Source organism: Crinia signifera, chromosome 11 (genome assembly GCF_055691185.1).
Source record: "Crinia signifera chromosome 11, ASM5569118v1, whole genome shotgun sequence".
In the NCBI taxonomy this organism is placed as follows: domain Eukaryota; kingdom Metazoa; phylum Chordata; class Amphibia; order Anura; family Myobatrachidae; genus Crinia; species Crinia signifera.
The window spans coordinates 48,478,970-48,504,617 of record NC_139227.1 but is presented as its reverse complement, the minus strand read 5'-3'; the positions used below and the strand labels follow the sequence as shown (position 1 = coordinate 48,504,617).

Genomic DNA, 25,648 nt, shown 5'->3' with positions numbered 1-25,648 from the left:
GGAACAGTGGTCCCATAAGGAAAGGGTGTGGTTACACAATAGTACCCCCAATTCAAATGACCCTGCACTGTAGCACAATCATAGTCACATTAGACAGCATATGGTGCCCCTGATTTATATTACACAACGTAGTAGTGCATCTTATTCACTTTGACTCACAGTAGTGCCCCTATTCACGTTACATCACTGGTACAACTTTCAGACCGCACTAAAAAAAATGGTATTTTGCCAATTTTTAACTGTTTGAAAATGGTAATATGTGCGGTCTGAAAGGTGCAGAGTGATTTTACCTTTTCCCCCCAAAAAAACGTTTTTTGGAGATGTTTTTTTTTTTTTTTTTTTGCTGTCTGAAACGGTACCCAGGCAGCAGTGAACACTATTGGCCCCCAGCGCAGTGCATATTTAATGAGCCGACCGGCTCATTAAATATGCACTGTGCTGGCTCAGAGCAGATCAGCTACTGCTCACTGTCAGACCCCCTACCCCAGGCATGTCCAAACTATGGCCCTCCAGCTGTTGTGAAACTACAAGTCCCATGATGCTTTGCCAGAGTATTGCTATCAGGGAATGCTAAAACGATTACAAGGAATGCTCGGATTTGTAGTTTCACAACAGCTGGAGGGCCATAGTTTGGACATGCCTGCTCTACCCATATGAGTAAGAGCTGCTGGGCTGGAGGGAGAGAGGTGAGTGTCAGTGCTCACTCCCTGTAATGTAGGATGACCGGCAGAGTGATGCTCTCACACCGCAAACCTGCTTTAGACCAGGTATTTAAATGCGATGTGAAAGGGGTTAAACTTGCTCTGACCCGTTTTAAGAAAAACATTTTAAATACCTGGTCTAAGCAGGTTTTGCTTTGTGAAAGCAGCATTATTAGCACCCTTTATTAATGTTAGGCTACACAGTACTACTTTTACATGTATGGTGTCAGGGGCGTAACTATAGCACCGCAGCCCCCGCGGTCGCGGGGGGACGCTGTGCATGTGGGGGCGCCGGGAGGCTGCGGTGCTATAGTAATGCCCCCGTCCCCCATCCCCCGCAGGCTTACCTGTCTGCGCGTCACGGCTCCCCTCCTGGCTTCAATCAATTCTATGGAGACTGACCACGAAAAAATGGCCCCCCCATAAAGCAGACTGTTCTCTGAAACTGTTTGCGGTATGGGGGCGGCCATTTTATCGTGGTCCGTCTGCATAGAATTATTAATTGAAGTCAGGAGGGGAGCCGGGACGCGCAGACAGGTAAGCCTGCGGCCGGCGGGGAGGGGGAGGTGCCCCCCCCATTAACGGCGGGGGGGGGTGCCCCAAACCAAGCTATGCCACTGTATGGTGTACAGTAGTGTCACTTATACACAATGTCCACAGTAGTAGTGCATATTACACATAACTGCCACAGTAAAAGCCCACGGAAAAGGAAGCAGCTGCAACGGGTTTCTGGGGTTTCAGGGAATTACTGTGCAGGACTGTGGTGGAGGTGAAACTAGTCCTCCCTACCATTAGAGGTGGTGGCACCTATGAAAATGACCATAAATATGAAACCTCTGGCACCCCTGCAAGTGTCCAGCTGCACCCCGTGTGGGTACAGCTTTTGTGCGGACTATTCAGTACCAATTGGTGTGATTTAGATGAGGAATATCTTGTAAGTGTTATAACAATAACTTTACATGCCTGTGTCTGCTCTCTGGGAGAATCCCAGAGGAGATGTAGCCGGCCACTTCGGAGGGTGGTACTGGACTGTGAAGTCATTAGGCCCTGCTCACTACAATCGTGGGTTTACGGGTGGGGGGCAGCGCTAAATTACATGATTCACTACTTTTAGCCCTGCCCCTTCACACCATTGCTGCGGCTTTGGTGATTTTCTCCCTATCCTGTCCACTTCGCGAAGCAGCAGGCAGAATGGAAGAGAGTCACCTATTTGCAGCATTGCATTGCTAGAGAGCTCTTCCCATAGTTAACTGCGCCAGGGGTGCACATATTGGACTGTATACACGGCCCGATAGGCTCCGATGTAAATGATTGGGGTACACACTAAATGATATGGCCGATATATCGTTTCGATTCGTGTCAGAACGATTTAGTATCTAATGTTGACCTGGCTTAACCCTTTGAGTGCCAAGGGAATTTGACAATAGAAGTGTGAAAATTGCCAAGCAACCCTTTTTATTAACCCTTTGAGCGCCAACGTTGCTGTGAGATCCTCGAATTATCCCCTAAAAATGCCTCAAAATATCCGCTAAAAATGCCAGCACCACTCACAGTGACTGTTCTTTTTTTGGGATAGTCATTTGGTCTACAACATGATGGTCAGTCGACAAGCATTGGGTCAACATGTATCTAGGTCGACACAAGCATTAGCCGACAGGCGGTATCTCATGCCCTACCATCCACTAGGGCATGGTGGGAGAACAAAATGGTGTGCCGAGCGTAGCGAGTATATTGGAATATTTACACATTATATGCCCCATGGGGATGCATAATGACGATCAGTGGTGTGGAAGCAGACATCCCAAAGTAGTGAAGGCTGTAAAGAGTCTGGTAAGGCGTCTATACATTTGTATTGTTTGTACCTTAACAAAACCTGAAGCTAGCTTATCTACAAATAACACACGCTGACACAATAATGACACGGACACCATAGCATTAGATTTATAAGGTCTTAGGGGCCCATTTATCAACTAATATTTGCGGCTAAATCCCCGAAAACACCCGTTTTCGGGGGTTAACCGCAAATATTAAGTTTCATCTAAATGTATTAAAGGGGGACCGCAGCAGGAATCTCCGATCCCTGCTGCGATTCCCCCCTGCAGCGCCGCCGGCCGCATCCCCCATAGGTTTCTATGGGGCATGCGAAGCTGCCCGATGTATCAACATCGGGCAGCCCGGCATCGCACCCATGGGCTATCGCCATTCTGATATGGCGATAGCCCATTGTTGCCTATGGCTACACTTCGCACTGCCCGAGCGGCAGTGCGGTCAGCGGGTCGCGGGGGGTCAGCGCATAACCGCGCATGCGCAGACCCCCTGGCTTCCGGCATCGCAAGGACGGGCTCCTTTCGGAGCCCTGTCCCTGCGCCTGCCAGATGATACATCCTGGCGGTATTGCAGGGTGCCACAATGCGATGTCGGGCGATGTCACTGCCCCGGCATCGCATTCCAATGATAAATGCGCCCCATAGTCATTTATTGTATGGAATGACCTTCGTAAAGGGCTGGCAATAAGGCGCCACGTGATGTCCAGCTCTAGTCACATAAAATGGAGGAGACTTCAACGCTTCAACTACTAAATATGGCAGCGACTAAAACACACTAAAGCATAACCTGACGCTGGGAAGTCTCACCACCCCTTATCTGGCCGGTGTGGGCACACCTGTGGAGCAGACTTGGCTCATGATTTTTACATCATCCTCCCGCATACCTAGGCAGCCCTCCCGGTTTCCAGGGATCCCCGCAGAAATACAGCATAGAGGGAGGTCAGGTGTAGTAGGAGACGTCATCAGCAGCGACAGCGGAGTTGTGGGTAGGAAGTGGCTGACCTGTTCTCCTCTGTGCGCCGTCAGGGAGGCATTGTGGCACTGGGGCAGATATATTAAGCTTTAACAAGAGAGAAATCCAAGGTTGATAAGGAGATAAACGTCCAGCCAATCACCTGCTAACTGCCATGTTACAGCCTGTGTTTGAAAAAAGTAAGGAGCTGATTGGCTGGATGTTTATCTCTCCTTATGACTATTGCATTTATCTCTACATCATCATTCTACCTCACTGTGAGCGGAGGTTGGCTCAGCAGCATCAGGGGAAGATCAGGTGGTGCAGCTGCTCAGCTCTCGGCAGTCGGCAGCCAGGGCTTCCCTGAGGCTGGCCCCGCCCACCAGACTGACTCCGTACAGCAGCCCTTCTCTGCGTGCTACAGCTCTGTCTGATGTCTTCCCCACCACACTGCCTGGCTGGCTATAGGAAAACCACTAAATGGTAAGTGTGTAGTGGGTGTAATTTTGTGGGAGTTCTTTGTATAATGCGCAGCTATATGGGGGGGAAGAGAGGGGCTGTGTGTAATGCACAGCCATATGGGGGAGGATGGGGGCTGTGTATGTGCAGCCATAGAAGGGGGGCTGTGTATAATGCACAGCCATATGGGGGAAGGGGGATATCTGTGTATAAGGTTCTTGGTGTAATATGAGGGAGGGGGCTGCCTATAATGTACTGTGTGTAATATGGGGAAGGGACTGTGTGTATTATGGGGAAGGGGGCTCCCTATAATGTACTTCGTGTAATATGAGGGAGGGGGCTGCCTATAATGTACTGTGTGTAATATGGGAAGGGGGCTGCCTAAAATGTACTGTGTGTAAAATGGGGGAGGGGCTGCGTATAATGTACTTCATGTAATATGGTTGGGTCTGTGTATAATGTACTTGTAATGCTGGAATCCCAACTGGCAGCCACAACACTGGCATTGAAATACCTTACCAACCCCCATTAGTGACAATAGGTGGGGCTAGACACGCCCTTTGGACGGAGCATGACACGCCCCTCAGCGGCTTCGCACCGCACATTCTGATACCACCTAGAATCTCCCTGTAAGGGCAAGTATGCTGTGGAGGAGTGCTCAAATTGTCCCCCCCGCAAAGGCAGGACACATCTGCCGTCTTCCAAGGGGCAGTGCTTCCCAATGCCCACTTATGCCACAAGGGACCGCTGGGCCGTAACGCCGTTTTGCCTAGTTTTAAGAGAAATGGTAAGTGTACCAAAATAATTTGGATGCCTGAAAGGCGAGGGAGGGTGGTAGGTGGGCGGCAGGCCTGAAACTTCTGATAGAGGAAGTAGCTCCTGCAGGATCCTGCCTATATACCCCTCTCCTAAGCTCATGCCCCACTTCTCCCACATAGGCTACCAGAAAAAAACTGAAACCAACCTTGAGACAACTAGCAGTAGGGATGGCTATAAACCATTCTATCGCTGGCCATGGATGGTTCCCGCCATCGCTTACTCTCGCATTCACAGAGGAACGGGTGTTTTGGGAACATTGATAGTTGATGGCCATCCCTAACTAGCAGTCATCACTTCTACTGCAAACACAAAATGTACTCTTAATTTAGAGTTTAGGCAGCCCTCACTTAATCTAAGCATAGCTACCTTACCCCTACCATACCCTAACCCTCCCCACTAGTACCTAACCTTCGTACCATGCTAATCCTAACCCCCCTTTCTAAGTGCCTGAATCTACCCCTCCCACCACCTGGCTAGCTGATTATTTAAGCGCAGGTGATGTACAGTCTTTTATGTGCTGACTAGTTAATATGCCCATCAAGCGTCTTCAAGCTCCCTCTCTTCATATCCAGCAAGTTTGAAAGTGTCACTGCAAAAATTGCTTTCACTTTCGGTTATGACATCTTTTAGCACACAAAGGCGTAATTGAGTGGCCTCTATATATTATATATATATATATATATATATATATATATATATTGTACAGCACATTGTACACTAAATAAATGCTGCTGGTTTATGATAGATGCATATATGCAGAGGAATGTAACGTTGCTATACAGGGGATATTTGTAGAATTATTGCAGATGTACGCTTTGCGTATTTACCATAGATGGAATTAACAAAAAATAAGAGCAAATGTTTGTTTCTCTTCTGCTGTCGGGAGATATTTGATCGTTTTGCTGCCGTCTACGCCGGAAAATTCCTTTAACTTTTTTCAACTAACTTTGGACTTAATAATAAGAAATAGATTTTCTGGGCTCTTGCAGGATATTACCTGTAATCACACGGCAGGAACTCTGTACTGGAGATGATTACTGTATGCCGTGCTCCTAGCATTATCTGTAGTGCGCCAGGGATATCTGAGGACATTGCGGCTGATCGGTTCTGGTCTGGATAAGAGAATCCATTACCTGCTTTATTGCAGAGATGTTGCCAGTCCATAGGGTTAGATATAGTCTATAGGAGCAAATGCATCAAGTATTGGAGAAGTTGCCCCTAGCAACCAATAACTTAAACCTATCAATTACAGCCTTACTAGGAACTGACTTGTTGCTAGGGGTCAATGCATCACCTGCTGGGTCCTGGGTGGACCAGTAGACTATTCTATGGCCGACTTGTCTTATAATCTGCCCTGAATACACACAGTGGGTAAAACATTGATGCAATTGGCAGCTGTGGCAGTGGCAGGGTTGCCTACCTGGAAAGTCTCCTCTTTAATTCAGCAGCACTGACTACTGTCTAGTTTTAAACTCTCCTCTGTCAGCAGCACTTGGTGGGGTCTGATGTAGACATCATGAAGCCCCTCCCCCAGTACTGCAAATCCTGCGGGTCTTCAAGGAGGGGGTGGGACTAAATTACTCAATTTGCATCTTTAGCCCACCCTCCCCTGAAAAGCGACCGCAGTAATTTGCCGCGAACCGCTGTAATTTACCGCTGCAGCTAGGAAGATTCGGATGGTGCCCACTGATTTTTGGGAGCCTCCCGGGAGGGTGGGCAATGGAAGTGTCCAAATGTGACCACAAAACACTCCCCAACTGATTCCATTGTGATTAGGGGTGTAACAAGAACATTGTGGGTCCCATAGCAAACCCCCCCATCGTTGTCACTATAGTGCCCCTTAAAGGGCAGAATAAAGAGAGAGCTTCATGGAAAAAGAGGGAGGAGCATAAGAGGTAGAAAAAGAGAGGAAAGAGCCTGGGAGGGCAAAAGGAAAAAAAGGAGAAAGGGATGGCGGAGAGAAAAAAAAGGAGAGCAAGCAGGGCAAAGGGAGCACAGGAAGGAGAGAGTAGAGAGAGCAGGGAGCACAGGGGAAAGAGTGGGGAGGGAGGGGTTGGGGGAGCATGGGAGGCAGAAAAAGAGGAGAGCGATCGCAATAGGGGTGTATACAATAAGAGCAATAAGAGCTATACACATTACTGTCAGGTATATATACCAATTGCCTGTAGAGATGGGCAAAACGGCTCACTGAGCGGACCCGGGTCGACCCGGGTCGGTCGGCGAAAAGATCTAGATCCTTTGGGCGGCTCTGCGGCTCAGTTTGTGTAAAAAAGACAGTTATTTATGGTTTGAGTTAGTGTACCATACCTCCCAACATGACCCTTTCCAGGAGGGACACAATGCTCTGTTTTCTGGACTTCCCTCTTAATGTTTGATTGTTATTACCTGTGTGGAAACACCTTTCTTATCCATTTACCTGTTTAGTACAGGTAATAGCAATCATTCGTTAAGAGGGAATCCAGAAACAGAGCAAAGTCGTAGGGCAGAGATGGGGAACCTTTGGCCCTCCAGCTGTTGTTGGACTACACATCCCAGCATGCCCTGCTACAATTTGCTATTTGGCCATGATAAAACTGTAGCAGGGAATGCTTGGATGTGTAGTCCAACAATAGCTGGGGCCAAAGGTTCTCTAACCCTGACCTAGGTGGTGCACTTAACATAGATTGTTCTCTGCAGTATTAGCCCGTAGAATCTATGATTTTACACACAGGGAAAATTGACTAATAATTGAATAGCCCTGCGTGGTAAACACAGTAGATAATTGAATATTGAATATGTTGGGTTTGCCCCCTTATATATCTCAGGGTCCCTTCCTGTGGGGCTACCGGTCTCTGTACTACTACTACTACAATTAGCCTGTAGCCCCTCCCCTTGAATATCTCCCCAATAGGCCCTCAGCATTTCAGGCATACACGCCGCCGGATACGGCAGTAGGGGGAGGTGGAGTCTGACATTCTGTGGCTCACTGTACAAATCAGGCCTCCCTCTTGAAGACCCCTTTTCATTGCCAGTTTCGGGAGGGAGGAGGGGGTCCCGATGATATAAAAATAAAAGTGTCTACTCACCCATTAAATACAACCATTTCCCTCATGCCTACCTATATACTTGTACAATGACAAATACAGGGAATAATCCTTTGTGAGGTGGTGTTCTGGGGTATTGATCATATTGGGGCAATTTATCAATTTTGAGGGCGCAGGGACAGGGCTCCGAAAGGAGCCCGTCCCTGCGAAGCCCTAACCTAGAAGCCGGGGGATCAGACCCCTCTCATCCGAGCCGGGCAGTGCGATGTGTAGGCATAGACTACAATGGGCTATCGCCATCTCAGAATGGCAGTAGCCCAGGGGTGCGAAGCCGGGCTGCCCGATGTTGATACATCGGGCAGCTTCGCATCCCCCATAGAAACCTATGGGGATGCGGCCGGCGGCGCTGAAAGGGGGATCGCAGCAGGGATCGGAGATTCCTGCTGCGGTTCCCCGATGATACATTTAGGGGATACTGGCTTACTAGAGTAGAAAATACCATGTCTCTGGTACATGTACAGCTGCTAGCCAGGGAGTACACGGAGGGTGTCAGAAGGAGAAGAGGAGCTTACAGCGGGATGCGGCTCCTTAAAGTGTTCTGTACATTGCACATTTAAGAGAAATGTAATTACATCATCTCCAAGCGCCAGGCCCGCGGTGATCCCCGCCGGGACCACTGATCGCCGTGCTGGGGACAGCCCAGCACCAAGGTAAGCTGCTGGGCTGCCCCCAGCCCCGTGCACCCCTCCAGCCATCGTCCTGAAGGTGAATGGATGCCTCACACCGGCATCCATTCACCTCCTCCGCTGCTGTCTGCTGCCCCCCTGTCCAACCTGCGGATGCTGCGGTCCCCCATTGATGTAAATGGGAGCCGGGTCGGATGACCCAGTGTACCCATTTACACCGACTGCCCTCTACCCAGGTCATAGTCATGTTCTACCCAGGTCAGGACCTGGGGAAACGGTCGTTTGGTCGACTGAACTAGGTCGACATTAGGTCAACAACACTAGGTCGACATGCTGAAAGGTCGACGTGGTTTTAGGTCGACATGGAACAAGGTCGACGTGGTTAGTAGCAATAGTACGTTTATTTATAAGGCGCCGCAAAAGTGTCCGCAGCGCCGTACATAGTAAACAAAAAACAAATGACAAGGTAACATACAGGGTGTGTTGAAAAAGTCGACGTGGTTTTACGTCGACATGGAACAAGGTCTACATGGTTATAGGTCAACATGAGGAAGGTTGACAGGTCATAAGGTCGACATGGGGATTTTCACTGTTTGTTGAGACGACATGTGCTGACAGGCGGTATTTCATGCCCTACCATCCACTAGGGCATGGAGTGAGATTATAATAGTGTGGCAAGCGAAGTGAGCAACTGTGCCCGAAGCATTGCGAGCGATGCGAGGGTCCGATTTCACTTCCAACTGTGTTGACATTCGGGTCAAAAAACAGCGAAAACCCCATGTCGACCTTATGACCTTTCGACCTTCCTCATGTCACCCTAACGTCCATGTCGACCTAAAACCACGTCGACCTTGTTCCATGTCGACCTCTTCCCATGTCAACCTTTCTGCATGTCGACCTAGTGACTGTCTGACCAACGCTTGTCTGACGAACAATCCAGTTCCCAGGACCTGGGTAGAAGTCCAGTGTAAAGGGACACGGCGTGTCCCATTTACACTGCCGCTGACCGGGGTCTGACCCGCTGAAGACCCGGGGTTTTGCGGCGGTGTAAAAGGGGTATTAATTTTGCTCGTTGCCAAGGGAGACTAAATTTGCTTATTGCCAAGGGGGATTAAATGTGTTCATTGCCAAGCGGGACTAAATTTGCTCATTGACAAGCCCCCCCCCCCCCCCCAAATGAAAGTTAAAAGAAGGCCCCCTCCCCCTCCAAATTAAAGTTAAAAGTACTACACAGCCCAGCAAACACAGATCTAGTAAAAAAAAAAAAAAAACATGTGCACTGCCTAACCAAAGTCTGTGTGTCTGTGAGAATGTGTGTTCATACTTCTACACAACTTTCTGTGATACTGTACTAGTAGAAGATGGTGAAGCAATCTTGCAATGCCTCTGCTGTTGGGCTCCTTCAGGGCTTCAAGAAGAATCTAGATCTCCACATGACACAGCAGCAGCAGCAACAGCACAAGCAGCCTTGTTTTTCTATTCACTCAGTCTCCAATTAGAAGAAAATATCTCAGCTGCCAAAGGTGGCAGTGCTGAGCTCAAGCAATGCATTGTATTGTATGCAATGTAAACGCAACTGATCCGGATCACCATTTTGGGATCGGCGGCTCCCTCGTTCTTTAAAGGGAGCCGTTCAAAAGAACCGGATCGTTCACGAACGACCCATCTCTAATTGCCTGCTCCTATGGTCACCGCTGCTGCTGCCACTGGACCTTCTTCTCCCTGCATACGCCAGGCCTCAATCCTATGCTGTACAGGTGGCGCCACTGGGCCTCCTGCTCTCCATGACTTGCTCCGGTGTTCACTGCTGCTGCCGCCAGATAACCTTCTCCCTGCGTATAGGCGGCAATGCGTACAAACGCTACCGCCGTTCCTCTGTCGTCCGCTGCTACTTGCACACCGCTGCTGCCACCGGACAAACTTCTCCCTGTGTACAGGCAGTGATGCGTATAGGTGCTCCCTCTGTCCTCCATTGTACTGCACAGGCGGCGCCGCTGGTCCTCCTGCTCTCTGCTCCTTGCACACCGCTACTGCCGCCAGACCTCCTGCTCCCAGCTGTACATGGGGAGCAGAGTGTGAAATAAAAACTACAAGCGGGTGCAGGAGAGTGCCTACCAAGCCCCCTGGGCAACATAACAGTTGCACCCCCTGCACCCTTGGTAGTTACGCCACTGATTGTGATTAGACTGAGGCTATTGTTGGGCAAGGGAAAGGGGCCATGGACATGTTTCATAGGGCATGCCACGAGTTATGGGTTTGTGGCCTTGCAGTAAACCCTCATAGAAGCATGCTGGCCATGCAGACACGGCTGTACTGGGCCATTCTGGCAGGTGGCCAGTCTGGTCATGCAGGAGGCTATTGATCTGAGCCATGTGTCTTTCATCCATGATAAATACCGTCCTTCCTAGCTAGACGAGCCCGGTCAATGAGGAATTAAAGTGAGAAAGAAACGGAAGAAATTTAAATGAAGTTAGATTTAAATGATTGGAGGAGGGGTGACGTGAGCGGGGTCATGTGACTTTTATTCAGCACTAAGTCCCCAGCATCCCTATGACAGGTTGTGCTGGGGCAGTGATAGTCTCGGCCCCATCCTATAGACTAGTGGGGTTTTCAGGAGGGAGTTGATAGACTATATAAATACTGATAAAGGGCCTGATTCAGCATCAGTTGCAGTTTGGTCTCCCTACACACTGTAGATGCCTGGTTTGGAAAGGGTGTGGATCATTAGGTCAACCACAGGAAGGTCGACATGCATTAGGTTGACAAACTGTTAGGTTGGCACAGTCGACATGGACACCGGGTCGACACGCTACATTCGGCACACTATTATATTCTCCCTCCACGCCCTAGTGGATGGTAGGGCATGACGGTTAGAGAAAAAACAGGAAAACCCCAGGTCGACCTAATGCTTCTGTCGGCCTAATGACATTGGGCGGTATTCAATGAGGCTGATTCGCCAGGTTTTTATGGCGATTTTGTGCTGTAAGGCGATTTTTTTACTAAAACGGTGAATCACCCTATTCAATGACCAGATGGCGAATACATTTCAAGGTTTTTATTGCCATTATTCACCGAGTAGCAATCGCTATCTTTTTATGGTGAAGTGGAATGTGAACTTTTAAAATAAAGTGTTTTGTTTTTTACATTTGGTGTAAAAAAATCAGGAATTTTATTCTGAGGAGGGGCATGCTATTTTTATTTATGTGCTGTAAGCACATGAATATATATTTAATAAAAAATAAAAAAAAAATATATATATATTTTTTTTACACAGACCAGCCAGCAGGGGGCCGGAGCCAAGCCGCTCATTAGATATTCATATATTCACTGCACCCGATCATTACATATGCATGATCGGGTGTAGTGAATATACTTGGTCCCCTGCTGGCACCCCCGGGGGGCAGCCTGTGCTGCCTGGCACCCGGGGAGCCCACCTCCCCCCCACAAATGTTCTGGGGCAGGCAGGGAGACTTCCATCTCCCTGCCTGCCGCCGTCCTCGGGCTCTCTGCGGCATCGCCGCAGGAGTTAAAATTCGCCAGTCAGGGGCAGCGAGCCCCTGACTCGTTGAATACTGGAGCCGGCGAGGCTCCGGAACTCAGCGACCAGTGGCGAATGTGCAGCGAATCCTAAACAAGATTTGCTGCACATCGCCAAAATGCTCATTGAATACTGCCCATTGTCAACCTTTTGAGTGTGTTGACATAAGGCCTGTCGACATTCAGTGGTCGACCTAATGAATGTAGACCTTTGAGTGTTGACCTATTGACCGCATACGTTTTGGAAAGGTAAGGGTAGTGAAGAGGGTCATGATTAACCACAGCTACCTGGTTGCGGTATGGGGGGGGAGGGTGTGTGGTGGTGGTGAGACACAGCCACCTTGTTTGGGATGGGTTGAGGGTGTGTGGTGGTGGTGAGACACAGCCGCCTGGTTGGGGTGAGGGTGGGTGTGTGGTGGTGAGACACAGCCACCTGGTTGGGGGATGGGGTGAGGGTGTGTGGTGGTGGTGAGACCAGGTCCGACTCTACCATTAGGCAGCTTTAAGCAGCTGCCTAGGGCGCTAGGATCTGGGGGGGGGGGGGGACCACAAAGTATGCCTATCAAAAAATCAAGGCTATCTATGAGGATCCTTGTTGTACTTAATGCAATTGGCTGCTGTGGAACTCCTAAACTTCACCTCCATACTTTGTGGCATACTGGCCTACTTTGATGCCCCCTTCTCCTTGTACTCTGTTGTGGGTGGCAAAGTGAGGCCTTTAAAGAAAGCCGGGGACTTGCCCGCCTTCCCCGGTTGGGGCTGAGAGGACCTCATGATTTTTTGGGAGCGTCCCTGCCATTCTGGAATTTTAGGCAAGTATGCCTTAAGGGGGGGGGGGGGGGGGAGAGAGTGAGGGTGTGTGGTGCGGGTAAGACACAGTAGCTGGGTGGTAGAGCGGGGTGGTATGAAAGTGGGGGGAGTGGTAGATAGCCACCGCGTAGAGTGGGAGAGGGGGTTTGTGTGAGACGACTGCAGTCTGGTGGTGTGATAGTGGACAGACTGCTGCAACTTGCAAGCTTAAAGGAGCAGGATGCGGGAGAGAGCCACCAGGTGAGATAGCGGATGGGAATGACAGATAGCCATGGGGGAATTAGCGCTTGACATACTGGCGTGTACCAGCATACTTCGAGCCCTTACTATCACATACCCTCCAACATTTCAGGGGAAGAATTCGGTACACAATTGGAAAGGGGGCGTGAACCACTGGAAAAGGGAGCGTGGTCAAAACTCCTTTCCTGTGGCTCCCAGCTGTCGTGTGACTACAAGCCCCAGCAAGGCATGCTAATCAGACTCTTATATATTAACATTTATACTCTGATGCACTGAGCTGTCTGAGGGTGACAGATGACAGCACTTAAGGCAATTTAAAACTTTATAACTTTATTTATAACTCATAGACTTTCGCCAGTCCTCCTTACCCGCCTAATGCCGCACCATAGGCTCCTGCTTCTGGTCCCGCAGCACAGCAATGTTTACACTTCACATCCTAGGGGGACCCAAGGCCGTTGAGTGGATCGGATGCGGCTTTTGGGACATGTCCACGTTGCTGAAGCATGAGCTGGCCTACTGCCTCCAGCTCCCCCTGCAACCGCTGTCTCCGGCAACGTCAGTTTGTCCATAGCTCGTTATGCAGCTGAGCCGCTTATCGCACAGGAAAGGCCGGATTGGAGGCCTCTTTTCCTGCCGACTTCCTGCTGGGGTTAGTGGGGGGAGAGATGCTAACGTCCCCCTGTCACACTGCGAGGACCGGTATGCACCGCTGCAGCATATACGCAGGCGTGGATGGAGTTGTGGAGCGCTGCTATCTCTGTCACCCAGTGATGTGCGGAGGTGGCTGTGAGCGTCACTGTCACAGCCACCACTGCACCCCCACCCCAGCCGCTAGCGACCACTCGCCCCCGCCCGGCTACTGCCGAAGGGCATGGCAGCTGACGTCCTAACCTCCGCCCCCCCACTCAAGCATTCCTCTATATATATATATATATATATATATATATATATATATATATATATATATATATATATATATATATTATATTACACACACACCCATGCCGTGCATTATAACATTTTTATTTGTATAGTCGTGTTGCTTTTTGGCACACGATGCAGCCAGTCCAGATGTTCTACCTACAGTATTTGTGAAAAGGCCAATGAAGAGTGGGAGCGCACAGCTTACATTGTCTCCCTTGCCTGTATAAGCCATAGTCCCTGTCTTTGTTGTGACTTGCAGAGATCCTCTATCTGTGCATTACAGCTATTGCATGTACAGGCTTTTAAAGTGTTGATCTGCAAATATAGAAAATAGATTTCCTTTTAGTATCCACTTATGCGCCTAAAGCGGGATGTGGCGTAAGCGTTAAATAATGGCCTCCGCTATTAGGGGAGGTACGCCGCTCTGTGTATAAATGCTGCTCTTTTCATAGCCATCACTTTATATTTATTATTCGCTTTTAAGCTGTGCTGAGTAACTGTCGCACATAGCTGTGGCTAAATAATAATGCGCTATTACATAGGAAACACAGCTGTATAACACAGGGAAATGAAGTAACCGCTCACTGATTTACCAGCCTTGTACTCCCTTACACAATGATACAAGTGGTGTAATGGTCTACACAAGGTGCTCGGTGTCCATTTAAAGACATATTTGACTGTAGCCATCTGCCCATTCTATATTATGTCACTGTGATGTCATAGCCTACACCCGGGAAGAACCGATCCCACCATGAGATCCATTAAGAGAGGACCCCACACATACTGTCATTCAGGGGTAAAGTGGGGGGGGAACTGGGTGGAACTGAGTTCCACCACCTCTAAGGGTAGGCGGAACTCAGTACCCCCTCCGCCACAGTCCTGCATAGTAATTCCAACAGAAAACCTGTCCCAGCGACTTCCTTTTCTGTCAAGACGTATGTGATGTCATGCTGTCACTGACACTGAAGTGAAGAAAAGCCACTAAAAGAAGCAGGATTTGTGCATGCTGAATACAATATGTTCTCCTTATACATGTATGTGTGACATACATGTATAAAGAGTACTACTGTGTAGCGTAACTTGAATAAGGGACATTGCTGTGTGTCATAATGTGATTACTATGTGGTGTAATATGAATCAGGGACACCACATGTGGTCAATATGATTGTGCTGTGTGGTATAATTTGAATTGGGGCACTATTGTGAGACTACTGTCCCTTTATAAAGCATGGCAGGTAAAGCACAAATTTGCAGGTTGAAGGGGGGTGCTGAAAACCCTGGCACTGACTCGATCTCAGTTCCACCACCTCTCCAGGATCACTTTAAGCCCTGCTGTCATTACATCACCAGCATGAGGGTACAGTGGAATGAGTGTCTGTGACATCACATAAGGCATCAGTGCATAGGTGCCGATGTATGTTTTTGCTGGTGGATGCTCAAGCCAAAAATATAGGGGAGTGGCTTCATGGGAAAGGGGCGTGGCCACAAAATAATACTGATTTACAGTATATTGCGCAGCACAGTTATCTCCAATATTCAAATTATGGCAACAGTGCCAAATACATAAATGCCCCACAGTGCCAAATACATAAATGCCCACATAGTACCTGTTCCAGCGATGAGGGAGGGGGAGTGCAGTGGGACACGGGGGGTTGGGCAGCTGCTGAGCAGGTGGGTGCTCATCTATTTCCGTGGGTGCTTGGGCCCTCAAGCACCCACAAAATAGGCACCTATGCATCAGTGTCTAGGTCAGGGATGGGGAACCTTCGGCCCTCCAGCTTTTGTTGAATAATACTGGACATCGCTGGGTAATACCAAATACCGCTGATCGCTATAACACTCTTCCGTCTCCTATACTGTAGCAGCAGCTCGACCCTATGAAATATCCAGAGTGCATTTCTGGTAACAAATGGAGAGACTATGACACTACAAAAAAGGTGTAAATATTTCTACAGCCACTGGAGTTTATAATATGCAGGAGTCGGGACTGGTAAATATATCCCTGCATTTGCTTCTGAAGGAACTTTTAACTGATTCAATGCCTCTTAACCCCTTCACGACATATGACGTATATATACGTCATATGTCGGTTGCGGGGGAATCAAGCCAGCTCACGGAGTGAGCTGGCTTGATAGAGAGCAGGTAATGGCTGTATATTACAGCCAGGTCCCTGCTCTCACGGCCACGAGCGGCGAGTTCGCCGATCGTGGCCGTTTAACCCTTTAAGCACCGCGGGCAAAGCGCCCGCAGTGCTTAAATAGCTGATCGGAGGGGGGGCGCCCCCCTCCGGCGCCGATCGGGGCCCCCCGCAGCGAGATCGGAGGGTGCCGATCGGCTGCCATGGTAGCCAGGGGTCTAATGTAGACCCCTGTGCTGGCCGTGTATGCATACCTATTACATCCTGCCTCAGGCAGGATGTAATAGGAAGTGCATAAAATCACTACGTTCAGCCATAGAGCTCTATGGCTGAACCTAGTACAGGCGATCGCGCCCCCTAGTGGTCAAGTACACTAGGGGGCCTTGTAGTAAAAGTAAAAAAAAAAAAAAAATAAAGTTTAAAAATAAAAAAAAAATAAAAAAATATTAAAAGTTAAAATCACCCACCTTTCCCCATTTCCCAAATAAAAATAAATAAAAAATAAAAAAAATAAACATATTTGGTATCGCCGCGTTCCTAAAAGTCCGATCTATTAAAATATAACATTAGTTACCCCGCACGGTTAAAGGCGTAAGCGGAAAATAATCCCCAACGCCAAAACTACGTTTTTTGGTCGCATCGCCTACCCAAAAAAAAATAGCTAAAAGAGATCAGAAAGTCGCCCATATCCCATAATGGTATTAATTAAAAAGTACACTTCAGCCCGCAAAAAATGAGCCCTCACCCAGGTCCGTAGGTGGAAAAATAAAAAAGTTATAAGCCGCAGAACATGGCGACGCGACGCAAATTCGAAAAACCGTAACATATTCTATTTTTTTTTTTTGTCGTAAAACGTAACGAAAACTATAGAAGTTTGGTATCACCGGAATCGTAACGACCCATAGAATAAAGATAACCCATCATTTTAAACGAACTATGAACTCCAAAAAAACCGTAACCAGCGCAAAATTGTGGAATTGCGTTTTTTTTTCTTTTTACCCCACATTGAATTATTTCCTGATTCCACAGAATATTATACGGTATAGTAAATGGTACCATTAGAAAGTACAACTTGTCCCGCAAAAAAAAGCCCTCATGTGTCTATATAGCCGGAAAATTAAAAAAGTTACGCTTATTTGAACGCAAGGAGGAAAAAAAAAAAAAAATTACCTTAAAAGGCAATGTCGTGAAGGGGTTAAATCTTTCAGTCACTTTAGAAAGCCTCAATAGCTTCTACATTATGCTAAATTAATTGCCAGCTATATTTGTTTTATGTTGTGAGTTCTTTTTGTCTGATTCATGAAGTGCACTTTAATTATTGGAAGTTTTATATGAATTATTTTTTTTAGTGCAAATTCAATTTTTATTGATTTTAGATACAGCAAATACAGTCTAATTCAGTTACAAGGTTGTCAAGTAGAGAGTAAAATATTTGTAGAGTAATGAACACAAAAACTGGTGCGAAAACACTGGTATGTATAAAGAGAAAAGAAAGAGTGATAGGAGAAAGAATGGATAGGGTAAGGGAAGGGGTACTCCGGTACGTTCGTGAGTATTACATTAAAAAAAGATAATACATATAGGGCGGTATTCAATGAGGCTGATTCGCCAGGTTTTTATGGCAATTTTGTGCTGTAAGGCGAATTTCTGACTAAAACGGTGAATCACCCTATTCAATGACCAGATGGCGAATACATTTCAAGGTTTTTTTCGCCATGATTCACCGAGTAACAATCGCTATCTTTTTATGGTGAAGTGGAAGGTGAACTTTTAAAATAAAGTGTTTTGTTTTTTACAATTGGTGTAAAAAAATCAGGAATTTTATTCTGAGGAGGGGCATGCTATTTTTATTCATGTGCTGTAAGCACATGAATATATATTTAATTAAAAAATATATATATATTTTTTTTTTACACAGGCCAGCCAGCAGGGGGCCGGAGCCGAGCTGCTCATTAGATATTCATATATTCACTTCACCCGATCATTACATATTCATGATCGGGTGTATTGAATATGCCCGGTCCCCTGCTGGCACCCCCGGGGGGCAGCCTGTGCTGCCTGGCACCTGGGGAGCCCACCTCCCCCCCACAAACGTTCTGGGGCAAGCAGGGAGACTTCCATCTCCCTGCCTGCCACCGTCCTCAGGCTCCCTGCGGCGTCCGCTCAAATTCGCCAGTCAGGGGCAGTGAGCCCCTGACTCGTTGAATACTGGAGCCGGCGAGGCTCCGGAACGCAGCAAGCAGTGGCGAATGTGCAGCGAATCCTAAACAGGATTCGCTGCACGTCGCCGGTATTCACATTGAATACCGCCCATAGTCTTGTATATGTGAAAATATGTGTACAAACAGTTGAACATTATCAAACGAGGAAAGGGTCAGCAGGAAAGTAAGCAAGAGGGGGGACAGGAGTTCCAAGTCGCTGGAAAGGGGAGATACTAAGAGGATTGGGATGCCATGACTTCTTTATAGGTCCCGGTATCTCTGAAGAGCAGCCACCGGGACCAAGTATTCCTAAACTGGGCGTGTCTGTCATCAACAGAAGATAGGATGTCCTCCATGTCCATGTAAAAGTCTATTTTTTTTTTTTAACCAGTCCTTTATTGTTGGAGGAGAGGAGGAGCGCCATCTCACCGGGATAACCGACTTAACGGCGTGGTTCAGGTGGCATAACAGGGAGTTTTTATATCTCGAGAGGGGGGCTGGGGAGAGGTGGAACAACCAAAATAGTTGGTCGGTGGGGATCTGATCGCAGAGAATAGTCTTAGATAATCTAAAGATCTCTGACTAAAAAGGCAGGATGAGAGGGTATTGCCACCATATGTGCAGTGGATTCCCCGGAGCCCCGGAACAACGCCAGCAGATGTTGGGAACTTCAGTACCCATTTTGGAGAGGGTGTCTGGGCATCTATACCACCAGGACATTAATTTGTATTGTGTCTCGCATACTCTAACATTAGTGGAACATGCGTGTGCCAGGCAGAAAATCTTTTCTCAATTGGTGTTACCTATCTCTTTTCCCAATTCTTGGTCCCATGCTACGGTGAAGTGGGGAAGTTTAAGACTAATATCTTCTAGGATAAAATTGTATAGTATAGAGATAGTATGTTGGGGGGGCGACTTATTGGCACAGAGCAGTTCAAAGGGCGACGGAGGGTTGGTTAATGTGTTGAGAGGACCAAGAGAGTGGAGATAATGACGGACTTGTAGGTATCGCCAATATTCCACATCTGCTAAGTTCCATTCAATTTTAACCTCAGCAAAAGACAGAAGGCGTCTTCCGCTCACCAGCTGTCTGACTCGGAAGAGTCCCCCATCTATCCAACGGCTGAAGGCCTTTAGGTCCAGACCAAGGGGAAAGCAGCTAAGTGCAAGAAAGGACCTAAACGGGGAGGCTTTTGAGGACATGGAGGGGAATTTCCTAAGAGATTTCCAGGTATGCATGGTGGGCCCTATAGTGGGGTGATCTGAACCAGGTAGAGAGGGGAGCCATGGGGCTAGATATACCGGGGTGTGCAATTCATGCTGCTCGATCTCAACCCATTGCTTCAACGTATCCCTCTTTGGGGATCACTGTGATAATGGCTTCAAGGGACTGGTTGGAGAAGGGGGATAAGTCTGAGACCGAATTGAAGGCTTCCAGAAGCATGGGGAGCAATTTGTCCTTGAAAGCCTTATAATAAACAATGGGGAAGCCATCCGGGCCTGGACTCTTCCCGGTAGGAGATGATTTTATAGCTTCCTCTAGTTCGTGGAGTGTAAATGGTTTTTCTAGTTCCTCAATATTGGATGAACTAAGCTTCGGAAACCCTACTCTGGTGAGGTAGTCACCTACCGCACGTTGCTTCTCATTAACACCATGGAAAGAACCTGTAGGGGGGAGGTTGTAGAGCGAGGAGTAGTAGGAGCAGAAAGCTTCCGCTATCCCATCAGTCTTGTGGAGAGTTCGGCCTGTTCCATCCACAATAGAGGGTATGAAGGAAATGGCCCTCTTCTCATGGAGAGCACGGGCCAGCATTTTGCCAGGTTTGTTACCCCATTTATAATATTTGCTATGACATTTTCTATAGGAGGATTTTATCTTGTCCAGAAGGATCCTATTTAATTCTGACCGAGCAGCAAGAAGTTCAGAATAAGTGTCGGGAGAGAGGGAGGTTTTATGGGAAGATTCAAGGATCTGTATGTCCCTTAGAAGTTTCTCAATCTGACCGGTCCTCTGTTTTTTTGAGAAAGGAGCTTAATTGAATAAATTTCCCCCTGAATATTTTTTTTTTATAAATGTATTATTAATTATCATGTGTGTCTAATTTACTGAGCAAGACTGCGCTTCCTAAAGTAACAGCTACTTTTTGTTGCTGTCACATCCTTTTTCTTGTTATTTAGTTACACATCCTTTATAAGCGGCAGCAGTCTATGCTCAGCTGAATACCTTGATTTACACTGTTGGATAGTCCACGCACAACCAGCGCTCCTATAGTGATCATAGGGCCACTACTCTTTTTTGACGTTTCCAATAAGACTCCATGTGGATGTTAAATTATGAAAAAGTACATAAAAAGGAGAAAACCATGAAAAACTCATGTCAACGTTTCGTGTGTCGACCTATTGATTGCAGCAACTTTTTGTGGACCATGTGTATGTCAACTTTTTTGTTAATGTTGACAGTGGTGTATTTATAAACAGGGCCTGCGCCACCACTAGGCAGCTTTAGGCATTTGCCTAGTGCGCCGGCCACTGGAGGGCAGTCCCTTGTGTGTGTGTCCCCCGACGGAGTTAAGCAGGGGTGAACTCCCCCAGCCCCCCCCCCCCCCCGCTATATGTCCATGCTGTCTGAGGGGTCCCTGCGGCACTATCCGGTGGGGGGGCTATATGCATCAGGGGGGTCTGCGTGGTGTGAGGGGTCCCTGCGGCACTATCTGGTGGGGGGGCTATATGCATCAGGGGGGTCTGTGCGGTCTGAGGGGTACCTGCGGCCCCCCCACTGCCCACAGCAACTTACAGAGGGAGCGCGGGAAGCACTTCTGGGTTTGAAAACACTTGCCGCACGCTGATTGGCTTTGATTCAGTGCCGGCGGATGATGATGGACGGCAGCGGGCAGCACTTCACTCCAGCTGGGTGGTACAGCGGCCGGCTCCCTCTCTCCTGTCCGGACGGCGGCACCCGACGGGGCTCTGTAAGTTGCTGTGGGTGCCGCAGGTACCCCTCAGACCGCGTGGAACCCCCGTGTAGCGGGTGGGCATCGGGGCGCCCCCATTCCCCCTCGCCTGGGGTGCTCCGGTGCCTTGCACCGGTCCTGTTTATAAAGGCTGCACCATGTTTTTAAATACGCCAGAAAATTGCCCAAGGAGACATGGGAAGCAGGGTACCGCGCGAAAAGTAGCCGGTTGTTATAAAATGGCGCTGTACAATGGGCCTGATTCAGAGATCTGGCATTCTGATTAAATGCGATTTGTGATACACTCCCATGACAGATGTAGGACCTCTAGCATCTGTCTTCTCTAAGGTGTGGGCCATTTTCTTCAGGTTCCATGCAGACGGACAGATCACATGGAATCTGCAAAAACTCATGGACTGTGGTGGCATTATTACGCCAAGGCACAACATCGGATCATCTGAGACCATTTAATCACACTGAGGCTACTCACGAACCCTGGCTTCAGCACTCCCAGTTTTTAAAAAAGCTGCCCAGCGTGGCCAAATTCTCCTCCACAAACAGCCGTCTGCGGTTTAGGTGGCAAGATGACGCAAGACCCGTTCTGCCCAGGGTATGGGTAAAAACGGGAAACGGACAGAACCATGGAAGACCGGACAGGTTCCATGCATGAGTTTGTCATTTCGGAGCTTGTAGTTTTCGGTCTGGGGTGTCCTGTCCGGGGGGGGTCACACCTGTCACCAGGGAGAAGAGGAAACTGTCCGGACCACATGGAGAGGCTGTAATCAACCCTTTCCCATGTCCCTAGGGAAAGCTGTCACAGGCATCCCCCAGACAAGACGCCCCCCCATTCTGGGGTCTTTTCACCGTTTGTTTTTTACTTAGTCCCCACTGCCCATGCATGCTGTGCAGTGAGAGATGTATGCAATGCCTTGGATTTGTGTACATTCTGATTGCTAGGTCCAGCTGCAGGGGGCTCTGAATAGGGGACATTTAATTATGGCCACCCTTAAGACTGATGCGGGCCTAAGGTGTGCACCACCAAATGTCTGGCTGCTTCCAGTCTCATGTCAGTGTTATGCTGTGTTCAATCCTGTGGCACGATCAGACTTGGCATTGACGTGTAAATAGAATGATTGATCTATGGATCGAATAAAAATATAAAACCTGCTGGAACAGAAGCATTGAGCAGAGTTTATCTAATGACTTTATAATTGTGGGCAAATAAAGACGGCACTACAGTATTTGAATGGCACAGTGCCGTACAGAAGCCCCAACAGAAATCTTTATCGATGGCCCAGCGATATGCTATTAATATGTAAGTGCCCACCACCACAACAACAACAGAATTGTGAAGGCTCGCTGGGCTTTGATCTGTAAAATGCCGCCGGGATATGGTCTGGGAACAAAGCCACAATCAGGAGAGCGAGAGAGATAATGAAAGATCTGCTATAACGAGAAGATGACAGAAGAGCTGTGTGCGGATAGGAAGCAGTGAAATGCATGACAATTTAATTAAAGTGCTTATAGGAATTGGACAATTATGCAAATTAATTTCTATGGTTGTATTTTGCAAAACAAGCTCTGTAATCACTCCGCCAAGTCCCTGGAGTGAGTTAGGACTGGGTCGAGGTCTGGTAATGATGCTCAGGTGAGTAACTATTTTACCCCCCCCCCCCCCCACATACACACACACACACACACACACACACACCACTACCACCACCACCACCACCTTCATATCCACTATCCGAAATATGCCAGAGGATATTTATATTATAAATTAAATATCCAAAGTGTTTATTTAACTAAATATGTCTTAATATGTATGCCAGATTGCATTGTTAGAATGGATGAGCATCATTCCGAAGTAGGGATGGCCAATGACCTTCCATAATTCAAAAAAATCTGTTGTCTTTGACCGATGGTAAAGAATTTTGCCACCGATAGAGGGAGAACCAGATAGTTACACCACCATCGATGATGCCCAAGCAACAAATATCTATATAATGTCTTTTTTTCCTTTTTACGAAATTCAAGGACACAGAACTTCTCTCCGCCCATCATATCCCGGCACCAGGAATAACATCCTAGCATCATTACATCATCGCAATTGCGTCCTCTCACTGACGGACACTAGAGAGCACGAGCTCCAGTGACAGCTTCATAGCAACTCCCCGCCTACTGACACTAGAGGTGCTGAATGTGAATAAACACCACCAACAGAAGGAACCTCGTATAATTGTAGCCTCCTGTATGTTTATCATACAGAGTTGATATATAAGTACCTTGCTCTGTGCTTAAATTGTTAATAAATTAATAAACTCTGATAGAAAATATATATATATCACTAGTCATGTCACTGAATGAGTAAAATGTGCTAGCAAGGTGACAATTAAGTTTATGTGGTATATTGTTTAGTTATGTCATTTGTCTAAAATACTGTATATATCCCTCAGAGAGCAATGGTTAGAGATCAAGAATGGTTTCCCTTTATAAAATGGACATGGATTTTTCCGAATAGCTGAACAGCATAGAAGGACTGTACCATTTCCCCTCCATCTAGGAAGGAACTTTAGTACTCTTTACTTAGCACGGCAGCCATCGCGGGCATTGAATGCACTAAAAACTCGGGTGTGACGCGACCAACGCGATGCCCGCGATTTCCCATAGGGAACAATGTTAAATGTCTCAATTGACCCGATTTTCCTGTTCAATGCCTCAATGGACCCGATTTTTCCATAGGAAACAATGTTAAATGGGCCACAGAGCCCAAATAGGCCCCCTGAAGTGTGAAATGGCCCCCACAATTGTTAACGCCACCCCACGATCAACGTGAACCCGAAGCGTGGCAAGCGTGGCAAGCGCAGCGGTACGCGTCCTACGACCTTTTCATACCCCCACTATCCACGTCGGCGTAGAGTTGAGAATAGAATAGTGTGGCGAGCGCAGCGGATACCTGTGAAGCCCGCGAAGGGACGCGTTTACCTGTGAAGGTATCCGCGTCCCCTCGCGGGGCTCGCTGCGCTCGCCACGCTTCGGGCTCGGTGGCTCACTGCGCTCGCCACACTATTCTATTCTCAACTCCACGCCGACGTGGATAGTGGGGGTATGAAAAGGTCGTAGGATGCGTACCGCCGCCCCTCGCGGGCTCGCTGCGCTCACCACGCTTCGGGTTCACGTTGATCGTGGGGGTGGCGTTAACAATTATGGGGGCCATTTCACACTTCTGGGGGCCTATTTGGGCTCTGTGGCCCATTTAACATTGTTTCCTATGGAAAAATCGGGTCCATTGAGGCATTGAACAGGAAAATCGGGTCAATTGAGACATTTAACATTGTTCCCTATGGGAAATCGCGGGCATCGCGTCGGTCGCGTCGCACACGATTTTTTAGTGTATGCGATGCCCGCGATTTTTTACCCCCGATGACCGCGATCAGAATCGTGGGCGCCGTGCTAAGTAAAGATTACCGGAACTTTTGACTGTTTGGAGCTGGTGAGGTGAGCGGGATTCATTGGTGGCTTGTGGTAGGAGCCTATAGATACAGGGTGCAGCCAGCAGCAGTTTAACAGTCGCTAGGAGAGAGCTGAGGAAAAGAGAGGTGCGCAGGCTGCCTGAGTGATATGACTGACTGATAACCAGTGAGATTCCCGTCTACGAAAGTTCCTAGCAGTGACTCAGGAGAGGTGTGGCCATAGTCCAAGCGGCAGCAGGCGGAGCCTGGGAAGAGGCCTGGAAAACCCACTTACAGCGCCATCAGCACTTTAATTTGGGGACAAAGTCTTTTATCACATAGCTTTTATCAATTAATCTGAGAGGACGCTCCTGAAGTTAATATACTATGTAAATTTTTTGCGCAAGTGTAAACTTAATAACACTAAATACAGGGAACTATATCACAAGTATTTCAGGAAGTTTAAACTAGAGATTTGAGTAAAGCTATCGAGGAAAGGATATCATATAACATACTTAAGAGAATTATAATAGCTGCTTGGAAAACAAAGAAACTAAGGAGAGTTTTGATGGACACGCTGTACCTTTTATCTTCAGTTAAATGGTGGAAGGGCCCCAACGCACGCCAACATAACAGTTTATAATATATGGACATATATAAGAATTTTAGGTTTAATGTATTTATGCAACTGGTCAGTAAGTTTATTTCAATTTTTTTACTGCATGCAATTCATATTCTGTATAGGCCTTAGGGGTAATGCTTAGAATATAGTAATGTGTGCTTATATTATTTGTAATTGTAATTCCTGCAAATATCTACAGTAAAACTTATACTTACCGGATTATAAGGTCGGTTCTCCATTTTCTCAGGTTAGAGACCTATAATTAAAAGTAAAGAAGTAGGGTTATAACAAAGTAATATATAATTAGT

The 25,648-nt window shown here is 47.7% G+C and overlaps 1 protein-coding gene across 2 annotated transcripts in view; it reads left to right on the top strand.

Annotated features, from left to right (window-relative positions):
• The window catches only part of LOC146045299 (DNA topoisomerase I, mitochondrial-like), a 121,758-nt gene that overhangs the window by 837 nt on the left and 95,273 nt on the right, over positions 1 to 25,648 (top strand). The window contains exon 1 of one of the 2 annotated variants that reach the window (XM_083164053.1): positions 3,821 to 3,962. The exons of the other annotated variant lie outside the window; for it this stretch is intronic. The gene's annotated coding sequence lies outside the window, so the exon portion shown is untranslated. Of the gene's footprint in view, positions 1 to 3,820; positions 3,963 to 25,648 lie in introns of those variants that run through there. 2 annotated transcript variants of the gene reach the window in all.